We start from the raw sequence: 12,415 nt of genomic DNA, 5'->3' as shown, positions 1-12,415 counted from the left end.
ACATTAAGTTAATTAAGTCAATGATTGAAAATTTAAAAATTTTTAATGAAAAAATTAATTGATACAATTATCTTTTTAATCAAATTCGGAAGATTAAGTCAGTTAAAAAAGTGATGAACATTTTTTTAAATTTTTAATTAAAATTTTTTTTTTTTCAAACAATCAATTGTTAATCCATATAAAAATTCTAAGCCAATTCAAAATGTAATTGAAAATAGTTACCTTTTTAAATTAATAAATTAATTGAGTTTTGCAATCAACAACAATTAAATTTTTAATTGAATCAATTAAAAAATTAATTGAAATTTGGTAATGAAATCAATTAATTTTTTAATCAAGAATTTTTTCTATGCCCAATTAAAACACTGATTGATACTATCATTTTCGTGATTGAAGACATTTCAATTAAAAAATTAATTGGATCAATTAATTTCGTGATTGAATCAGAAAAAAATTTTTTTGTGTGTACACACAAAAAAATTTTTTTCTGATTCAGTCACGAAATTAATTGATCCAATTAATTTTTAATTGAAATTTCTTCAATCACAGAAATGATAGTATCAATTAAAAAAATAATTGAAGGTCAATTAAAAAGTTAATTGATCCAATTAAAAAATTAATTGATACTATTATTTTTGTGATTGATTTTTGTTTCAATTAACAAATTTGTTGAATCAATTAAATTTTTAATTGAATATTTTTTAAAACTCAATTAAAATTTTAATTGGAAAAATTTTCGTGAAATTTTTTTGTGTGTATGCATTTTTGGATATTTTCAGCCAGTTCCTGGCTCTTCCTCATTGTGCTTCTATTTTGCAGAAATCTGTATTTGTTATTTCTCATGAGATTTCGCAAGTACGCAATTTTCCGAGCTTTAATATTTCGTAGTAATTGTCTATCCAAGCCCATTCTTCTTAAAAATTCCTGGTTTGTTACGTGGTCTGACCAAGCAATCTTCAAAATTCTTCGATGCCTCCATATTTCTGTTCTCATCAGTATTGTTGATAGTCCACGCCTCAACTGCGTACATACAATTTTTTTTCTGATTCAATCACGAAATTAATTGATGCAATTAATTTTTTAGTTGGAATGTCTTCAATCACGAAAATAATAGTGTCAATCACAGTTTTAATTGGACATTTAAAAAATCTTAATTAAAAAATTAATTGATTTCATTACCAAATTTCAATTAAATATTTAATTGATTCAATTAAAAATTTAATTGATGTTGTTCTTTCATTCAAAACGTAACTATTTTCAATTACTTTCTGAACTGGCATAGTGTTTGTTTTTAGTTTAATTAAAAAATTGATTTTTGAAATAAATTTTTAGTTAAAAATTAAAAAAATTTCCATTACTTCTTTTAATTGACTTAGTCTTCCGTGTTTGATTAAAAAGTTAATCTTATCAATTAATTTTTTAATTAAAAATGTTCAATGATTGACTTAATTGAATTACCCCCATTTTCATGAAGCTCCGTTAGTGCTACATTAGCAAACTAACTTTTAAACCAAACTATAGATATATTTGTCATCTTGTCTATACATTCTATATGCCAGGTAGGAGCTTAACTGCTAGAAATTGTTCAGTTAAAGTTAATTGGAGAAAAGACATTTGCAATTTACTGTCTGTTAACTGGCAGTTAAAGCCTAACAGAGCTACATGAAAATGGCCGTTAATGTTTCTATCTTGATAAAAAAAGTGAATTGTATCAATTAATTTATTAATTGGAAAAAAATTTCAATTTCAATCAACTTTTTAATTGGAAAAAATTTGGTAATGTTTTTTTTCTGTGTAGTACAGATCATATATAACGTTTTAATATTCTAACTTATGTTGATAGGTTTATGTTATGATTTGTAAAAACCTTTTTATATTTGAAAGAATTCCATTTTTCGTTTAATGATACACCAAGGTATGTGAAGTTTGTAACTCGTTCGATATTGCATTTAATAATTTTTAGTGTGGTAAATTAATCGAATTTAATTCGGCGTTAAAAATATCGCATAATCCTGTCTTCAAAATATTTTCGCATTTGCCAATACTCTCCTTCAACTCCACAGATACTTCTGAAGCACACAGTATATGTAGACTATCTTGTGTATCATACATGTCCACAAACTTTATTTTTGGCGCCCTACTAAACTTTTTAAAGGGCTTATCTTAGTTAGCAAAATAAAATCAATTCTAAATGTGGAAGACCTCTATTTTTCTGTTCCATTTTTACAAAAAGTTCGTATTCTATCTTTTAGAGATGGTTATTGCTCATTCAAAATATTTATTTTTCAAACTTGGCCATTAACAAAAGTGAATACAACATCGCTCTTCTCTTGTTATACTGCATACACAGAAAAAAATTTCACGAAAATTTTTCCAATTAAAATCTTAATTGAGTTTTAAAAAATATTCAATTAAAAATTTAATTGAATCAACAAATTTTTTAATTGAAATAAAAATCAATCACACAAATTAATAGTATCAATTATTTTTTTTTTTAATTTGATCAATTAATTTTTCTGTGATTGAAGACATTTCAATTAAAAAGTTAATTGGATCAATTAATTTCGTGATTGAATCAGAAAGATATTTTTATGTGTGTATTAAAGAACGACATAACTGAGAAAACTCAAAAAATCGCAACGTGTAATTATTGAAATAAACTCAAGGTTATGTCACAATAATCAGTTCAATCAAATCTGTCGACTTACCTCTAATTTGCATACCATCAATTTTATTTTCCATATTTAAATTGAATTGTTATATTTTGTTAAACGTTCAACAGATTACAAATTCTCATTGACCGGTGGACCCACAAACTTAGCTTTCACACAAAGAAAAAATTATATTGATATCTTTATCCATTCAAAAGTGGCAGAATTATTAAAAAAAAAAAAAAAAACTATTTGGAACCACTGTGCGACGTAATAATTATGTGTTACCCGATTGTTAGAAAAAGGCAGTAAACAGTCATTTAGTTTAAGGTTATTTTTATAAAATGCAAAAAAAAAATGACTTTTCGTCACAAAAAAGGATCAATTACCTATAGAGCTATGTAGGGATAAAAGTAGAAAAATTAAGAAATAAATTATTTTTTCATTGTGTTTATAGTCTCTGGGTTATGATTAAATAAAATAATAGAATGAATGAATTAATATTTATTATTTTGTAATAAAAAGGAATATATTCATGCCTGTTCTGAGTCTGATTGCATTCAACTGATTTTGCTCAATAAAATGTGCAATACATATAAAAAACACATTGAAGTTTCAAAACATTTATTTGTGTTAAAATAAAAAATCTTCTAAATTTGCATATGATCGCCGTACACTAACATAAGCCTACACACAACAAATATTCGTGTACATTTTTCAGGTCTGTGACGGTGTAAAGTATAGTCCAGAACACCTTTTAAGTCTGACACCACACAAAAATGATACATGTGTGTCGCAGAACAGGCACGATTGTTTCAACGTAAATGTTAGCCTTTTTTAATGAATTGTACCGAAAATTTTAGTCGGTCCGAGCCGTTTTAATCGACAGAAATATTTAGTGGCAATATGTTGAAGACGGCGAGATTCGCTGGTTTCGTTCGCTGATCTGAGAGATCTACAAATTTTTGATTGGTTTTCCAAAGGATAAAATTTCGACACCGTCAACACAGTGGATCTTACTTAAATCACTTACTTCTTAAATCACCACTACCCTTGTTCGGGAGTATTCAATTTGAATATTATTCTTCCTAAAGAAGATATTTTGAATAGAAGAATATACAAATTTGTCGACGAGGGTATCTGCGACAATTACATAGACGAACACTATATATGACACAAGCCGAAAAAGAAATTTGCATAAGTTTTGATGAACTTAATATAACCGTTGGATATCACGATGAAAAGGCAATTATATTCAATATGCATGGCATTGTCAGCGGATGGCAGATTTTGCTTTGCTATTTTGGAACAAAAAAGGGGTTTAAAAGCAAATAAATTCACCAATCTCATACAAACGGCAATTACCACAACCGAAGCAATCGGATTTTACGTGCAGTGCATAACATGCGACCAAAGCAAACCTAATGTGTCCTTTAAAAAATACTGTTGCATTACCGACGAAAATTGGGCATCATACTTAAGAACAGAAATTTTTAATGCTCATAGAGTGTATATGGTGTACGATATGTGTCATTTGATTGATGACATCCGAAAGTAATTTCTTAACAATAACCTAAGCCAAGACATGGAATACACGGATCAAATAAAATCGAAATTATTAAGAAAATCAAACTTTGCGAAATGCTACATGAAAATAATATTGTGTCAACTGAAGCACAAATGGGTCGGAGTATTGATGAGAGGAATATATTTAATTTATTTAAAGATTAGTTAAAAAACGAAATTTATGATCCAGAATTAGTTGATTACATTGCTGTTAAAGGCATAATAACTACAATGGCTGAATTTAATGATGTTGCAAATATTATTTTTGATAAATACGATAATTTACAAGTACACTGAAAAAACAGTGAACCCACCAGGAAGAAAACTTTCGGTTAATTTTAGAAAATTTTGAATATTTGTAGAAAATTTTATCTAAAGGGTATTACAAACGTTGGCATCACGCCGATGTCATAAAAATAAGTAAATATTTTTCGACAAATTCAAGAAAATTTATTAGACATAACTAAGTTTTTTCAATAGTTAAAGAAAATTTTGTAGTTTGAAGGAAAAACTTGGAGTTCAAAATTGCAAGAATGTCTTTAGTGACATACGAAGTTCATGATGGACGCATTTTTGGTAAAATTTACAAATTTAAAGAAATTCTGAACTATTTTGTGGAAGATACGAATTTAGTTAATCTTTATGCTTCATTTGAGTATATTTTTTTCCTTGGGTGTAGTTAATTTAACTAACGTACACAAAAAATTATTAGAGTAAAGAAAACTTTCTCCAAACATAATAATTCTATGAACTAAAATAAAGTTAAATTGGCTTTAGTAAAATAGAGAGTTCACTTTTTTTTGAGTATATTTGATGTTGGTTCAATATCAACACAACATTCGGAAGCGGTTTCCCAGGCATTCCGAAATTGCACTTTGCGAACAATATCAAATTACAATGATTTCAAATTGCTGTTTTTGGGAGCCACCGTGGTGCAATGGTTAGCATGCCCGCCTTGCATACACAAGGTAGTGGGTTCGATTCCTGCTTCGACCGAACACCAAAAAGTTTTTCAGCGGTGGATTATCCCACCTCAGTAATGCTGGTGACATTTCTGATGGTTTCAAAGTTTCTCTAAGTGGTTTCACTGCAATGTGGAACGCCGTTCGGACTCAGCTATAAAAAGGAGGTCCCTTGTCATTGAGCTTAACATGGAATCGGGCAGCACTCAGTGATAAGAGAGAAGTTCACCAATGTGGTATCACAATGGACTGAATAGTCTAAGTGAGCCTGATACATCGGGCTGCCACATAACCTAACCTAACCTAAAGCTAAAAAGTGTAATTTTTAAAATGTTGTATAGAAACATATTATTTCAAATTAATTTTGTTGCTAAATACAAAAAATAAATGCTAACTGCAAAAATGCTACAATGGCCACACTGATACGATTAATGAACATCTACGTCACAATGCCTTAAAGGCTTAGACGGATACCTCCAAGAACATAAACTATGCCACTGGGCACGACCAATATTATCTTGTGTGTGAGCCAGGACATTGGCTTGGTAATTTCAATTTGAATTCATTAACATACAGATAACCACATATGTATACAAATTTTGCAATTTTGTTCACTATCTTAATTTGGATCCCCATGTCAAAGTTATATTTATGCATCAGATTTTGGTCTCCGCTCTTTCATCATATTTATTAAAAAATCAGCCTCCGGCCACCATTTGATACGCACCTCATCTTCATGCCCATCTCTTAAGATGCGTGCAATGGCCGACCGGAGGCTTGTGTATTTCGCCCTCGCTGTTGCATAGTTGCAATAGTTATAATCATAAAATTGACGAAATACCGCAGCAATCCCATCTCTGTCAGCTTTTAGCTGACGGAGGGGATACACCGCCGAGGGCTTCGCTGTGAAAGCATCTGGACATTCCCTTAGTTTCCAAAGGAAAGTCAGATTGAGTTCCAGCGATTGGTCTCGTGTTAATGCTAAAATTATAATTATAATACATTCAAAAATACTTTACTAGTATTGACTACTACTACTAGTGGAAGACAATTACCCGGACAATTCTCACGGATTTCTTTTTCTTCATAGAGCTTCGCTCTTTTGCAAGAATCAAAATGAAAATCGAAAATCCAATAAAAATTCGATCCCGAAAGAGAGCCCTAGTGGCAACCGATTAATGATAAGGAGGATAGGATCAGTGTGACCAGATCTAAATTAAATTAAAATGCTAAAAACAATAGTAAAATGCCAAAACTAAAAAGTGGGAGCCACCGTGGTGCAATGGTTAGCATGCCCGCCTTGCATACACAAGGTCGTGGGTTCGATTCCTGCTACGACCGAACACCAAAAAGTTTTTCAGCGGTGGATTATCCCACCTCAGTAATGCTGGTGACATTTCTGAGGGTTTCAAAGCTTCTCTAAGTGGTTTCACTGCAATGTGGAACGCCGTTCGGACTCGGCTATAAAAAGGAGGTCCCTTGTCATTCAGCTTAACATGGAATCGGGCAGCACTCAGTGATGCCTGACACATCGGGCTGCCACATAACCTAACCTAACCTAAAGCTAAAAAGTGTAATTTTTAAAATGTTGTATAGAAACATATTATTTCAAATTAATTTTGTTGCTAAATACAAAAAATAAATGCTAACTGCAAAAATGCTACAATGGCCACACTGATACGATTAATGAACATCTACGTCACAATGCCTTAAAGGCTTAGACGGATCCAAGAACATAAACTATGCCACTGGGCACGACCAATATTATCTTGTGGGTGAGCCAGGACATTGGCTTGGTAATTTCAATTTGAATTCATTAACATACAGATAACCACATATGTATACAAATTTTGCAATTTTGTTCACTATCTTAATTTGGATCCCCATGTCAAAGTTATATTTATGCATTTATTCTATGGTAGTTATATTTTGTCTGTTTTTTTATATAAGTACACTTTAGCCTTCTCTAATACCTTTTTTTGTTGTAAATCTGAGGCAATAATATATTAACAACCATGTATATGTGTATATTTGTCAACTGTGTACTTTTGTGTATGTACCTTCCTTCCTTTTAACACAATTTCATTGCCAACTTAATACAATTTTCTGTTAAAAAAAAAAAACAACAAAACAAAAAAATAGCCTTTAATATATATTGTCCTTATTATTATAATTATTATTATTATTATTAATAACAGTTAATATTAATCTAAACAATTTCTTACATGAAGAATATTATACGTTGATTATAATATGTAAAAACAACAAAAATATATCAATATGGTCAATGACCTAAAACAATAACCCAATTTTATCAAATTTATAAATTGCTATATAAGTATATCATACAATAGACCTGTTTTAAAAATGTCACTTGTCGCTGTACAAAGTCATTGCGGCAAGTATATAAAGGACATGATTTTTTTTTTAATCATAAGTTTTGATATCTTCTAACAAACCCAGTTCGGCTAAGCTGTAATATAATTTAATTTACCACATATCCAAACACACATATTTTATTGTGGCTTTAATTAATGTAGTCTTTCTATCAAAATACCTTGAGTTATGTAAATTTTACGTTACGTTTTGTTTAAGAAATATATAATTTTTTTGTAGTGAAAAAATAAAATATATATACAAACACAATATAATCAGATTATGGTTTTATTCAACGAGAGGGATACAATCCACGATTGCCAATATTGGTAGAATTCTACCAAAATGGAAGGTTTTTCTACCAAAATGGTAGATTGGTAGAATTCTTGAAGTTTTGATAGATATTGCAAAATATTCCTCTCCAACTAAGAAGTACTACATTTTGAGAAAATTTTCTATAGAAATAAAATTTTGGCTAAATTTTCTATAGCAATAAAATTTTGAGAAAACTTTCTAACGACATACATTTTGAGAAATTTTTCTATTGAAATAAAATTTTGACAAAATTTTCTCTAGAATTAAAATGTTGACAAAATTTTCCATAGAAATCAAATTTTGACAATTTTTTCCATATAAATAAAATTTTGATAAATCTTTTTATAATAATAAAATTTTGATAAATTTTTCTATAATAATAAAATTTTGCCAAAAAATTTTCTATAGAAATAACATTTTGTCAAAATTTTAAATTGAAATAATATTTTGAAAAAAAAAAATCTATAGAAATAACATTTTTATATAGAAATAAAATATTGACAAAATTTTCTATAGAAATAAAATTTTGACAAAATCTTTTATAGAAATAAAATATTGTCAAAATTTTCTACAGAAATAAAATTTTGACAAAATTTTCTATAGAAATAAATTTTCTATAGAACAAAATTTTCTATAGAAATAATAGAAAAAGAATAGAATAAAAATAATATTTGACAAAATTTTCTATAAATATAAAATTTTGAGACAATTTTCTATAGAAATGAAATTTTCGATAGAAATAAAATTTTGACAAAATTTTCTATAGAAATAAAATTTTGACAAAATTTTCTATAGAAATAAAATTTTGAAAAAATTTTCAATAGAAATAAAATTTTGACAAAGTTTTCCATAGAAATAAAATTTTGACAAAATTTTCTATAGAAATAAAATTTTGACAAAATTTTCTATAGAAATAAAATTTTGACAAAATTTTCTACAGAAATAAAATTTTGACAATTTTTTCCATAGAAATAAAATTTTGATAAATCTTTCTAAAGGGTGATTCTTTTGAGGTTAGGATTTTCATGCATTAGTATTTGACAGATCACGTGGGATTTCAGACATGGTGTCAAAGAGAAAGATGCTCAGTATGCTTTGACATTTCATCATGAATAGACTTACTAACGAGCCACAACGTCGAATTTTCAGTGAATGGGCCCTAGAAAAGTTGGCAGAAAATCCGCTTTTTTATCGACAAATTTTGTTCAGCGATGAGGCTCATTTCTGGTTGAATGGCTACGTAAATAAGCAAAATAGCCGCATTTGGAGTGAAGAGCAACCAGAAGCCGTTCAAGAACTGCCCATGCATCCCGAAAAATGCACTGTTTGGTGTGGTTTGTACGCTGGTGGAATCATTGGACCGTATTTTTTCAAAGATGCTGTTGGACGCAACGTTACGGTGAATGGCGATCGCTATCGTTCGATGCTAACAAACTTTTTGTTGCCAAAAATGGAAGAACTGAACTTGGTTGACATGTGGTTTCAACAAGATGGCGCTACATGCCACACAGCTCGCGATTCTATGGCCATTTTGAGGGAAAACTTCGGAGAACAATTCATCTCAAGAAATGGACCGGTAAGTTGGCCACCAAGATCATGCGATTTGACGCCTTTAGACTATTTTTTGTGGGGCTACGTCAAGTCTAAAGTCTACAGAAATAAGCCAGCAACTATTCCAGCTTTGGAAGACAACATTTCCGAAGAAATTCGGGCTATTCCGGCCGAAATGCTCGAAAAAGTTGCCCAAAATTGGACTTTCCGAATGGACCACCTAAGACGCAGCCGCGGTCAACATTTAAATGAAATTATCTTCAAAAAGTAAATGTCATGGACCAATCTAACGTTTCAAATAAAGAACCGATGAGATTTTGCAAATTTTATGCGTTTTTAGAAAAAAAAAAGTTTTCAAGCTCTTAACAAATCACCCTTTAATAAAATTTTGATAAATTTTTCTATAATAATAAAATTTTGTCAAAAAATTTTCTATAGAAATAACATTTTGTCAAAATTTTAAATTGAAATAAAATTTTGAAAAAAATTTTCTATAGAAATAAAATTTTTACAAAATTTTCTATAGAAATAAAATTTTGACAACATTTTCTATAGAAATAAAATTTTGACAAAATTTTCTATAGAAATAAAATTTTGACAAAATTTTCTATAAAATTTTTTAATTTTGTCAGAATTTTATTTCTATAGAAAATTCTGTCAAAATTTTATTTCTATAGAAAAGATTTTTCTAGAAAATTTTGACAAAATTTCTATATAAAAATAAAATTTTGACAAAACTGTATATAGAAATAATAGTTTGACAATATTTTCTTTCCATAGAAATAAAATTTTGACAAAATTTTCTATAAAAATAAAATTTTAAGACAATTTTCTATAGAAATACAATTTTCGATAGAAATAAAATTTTTACAAAATTTTCTATAGAAATAAAATTTTGACAAAATTTTCTATAGAAATAAAATTTATACAAAATTTTCTATAGAAATAAAATTTTGACAACATTTTCTATAGAATTAAAATTTTGACAAAATTTTCCATAGAAATAAAATTTTGATAAATTTTTCTATAATAAAAATTTGTCAAAAAAAATTCTAAAGAAATAAAATTTTGACAAAAATTTCTATAGAATTAAAATTTTCCATAGAAATAAAATTTTGATAAATTTTTCTATAAAAATAAAATTTTGTCAAAAAATTTTCTATAGAAATACAATTTTGACAACATTTTCTATAGAAATAAAATTTTGACAAAATTTTCTATAGAAATAAAATTTGGACAAAATTTTCTATAGAAATAAATTTTTCTATAATAATAAAATTTTGTCAAAAAAAATTTTATAGAAATAAAATTTTAACAAAATTTTATATAGAAATAAAATTTTGACAAAATTGTCGATAAAAATAAAATTTCGACAAAATTTTCTATAGAAATAAAATTTTGACAAAATTTTCAATTGAATGCAATTTTGACAAAATTTTCAATTGAAATAAAATTTTGACAAAATTTTCTATAGAAATAAAATTTTGGCAAAATTTGCTATAGAAATAAAATTTGCACAACATTTTCTATAGAAATAAAATTTTGACAAAATTTTCTATAGAAATAAAATTTTGACAAAAATTTTCTATAGAAATAAAATTTTGTCAAAATATTTTCTACAGAAATAAAATTTTGACAAAATTTTCTAAAGAAATAAAATTTTGACAAAATTTTCGATAAAAATAAAATTTTGACAAAATTTTCGATAAAAATAAAATTTGGACAAAATTTTCTATAGAAATAGAATTTTGACAAAATTTTCTATAGAAATAAAAGTTTGACAAAAATTTCTATAGAAATAAAATTTTGACAACATTTTCTATAGAAATAAATTTTTATCTAATTATACAATTATTTTTCGAGCTTTATGGACAGATATAGATTAAGGAACATGGTTAAAAATGATTTCTCCATAAGGAGTTAGCATAAAGGGCCCAAAATTGAGTTATCTCTCCCAGCCAGATCTATACTAAAGGCTGTGGAAAGGTTCATTCGCCCGAACCGAAACATGTACAGTCCAGGCGTGTATAGATTTGTATCTGGCGTTTTCTTTTCAATGGCTCTATTAACCATGTTCCTTAATCTATATCTGTCCATAAAGCTCGAAAAATAATTGTATAATTAGATATAATGCATTTGGACGTCAATTGCCTGTTTCGGTATCAGGCTAACATGAAATATAAATTTTTGATAAATTTTGATAAATTTTTCTATAATAATAAAATTTTGTCAAAAAAAATTTATAGAAATAAAATTTTGACAAAATTTTCTATAGAAATAAAATTTTGACAAAATTTTCGATAAAAATAAAATTTGGACAAAATTTTCACTAGAAATAAAATTTTGACAACATTTTCAATTGAAATAAAATTTTGACAAAATTTTCTATAGAAATACAATTTTGGCAAAATTTGCTATAGAAATAAAATTTGCACAACATTTTCTATAGAAATAAAATTTTGACAAAATTTTCTATAGAAATAAAATTTTGACAAAAATTTTCTATAGAAATAAAATTTTGTCAAAATATTTTCTACAGAAATAAAACTTTGACAAAATTTTCTAAAGAAATAAAATTTTGACAAAATTTTCGATAAAAATAAAATTTTGACAAAATTTTCGATAAAAATAAAATTTGGACAAAATTTTCGATAAAAATAAAATTTGGACAAAATTTTCTATAGAAATAAAATTGACACAATTTTCAATTGAAATAAAATTTTGTCAAAAAATTTATGCTATTTTGGTGAATGCTTTCACTTTTTCAGCAGCGTTTTTGACATTTTAGCAAACTTTTCTGCTCTGTCTACTAAAAAGAATTTCTTTGGGTGTATTGTCCTCTGCATGAAAACGAATGCGAGATTTCAAGGAACTCAATCTCAATTCTAGTAAATATCATTTCTGGTTTAAGAACTCGCAAGACAACAGATTTTCACTAGTGCCCATCTAGAATTGTTTCATTATATTTTCCAACAATAAATTATGCGACACAAC

This window comes from Haematobia irritans, chromosome 1, assembly GCF_050003625.1.
Source record: "Haematobia irritans isolate KBUSLIRL chromosome 1, ASM5000362v1, whole genome shotgun sequence".
Classification (NCBI taxonomy): domain Eukaryota; kingdom Metazoa; phylum Arthropoda; class Insecta; order Diptera; family Muscidae; genus Haematobia; species Haematobia irritans.
This window is presented reverse-complemented; position numbering follows the sequence as displayed.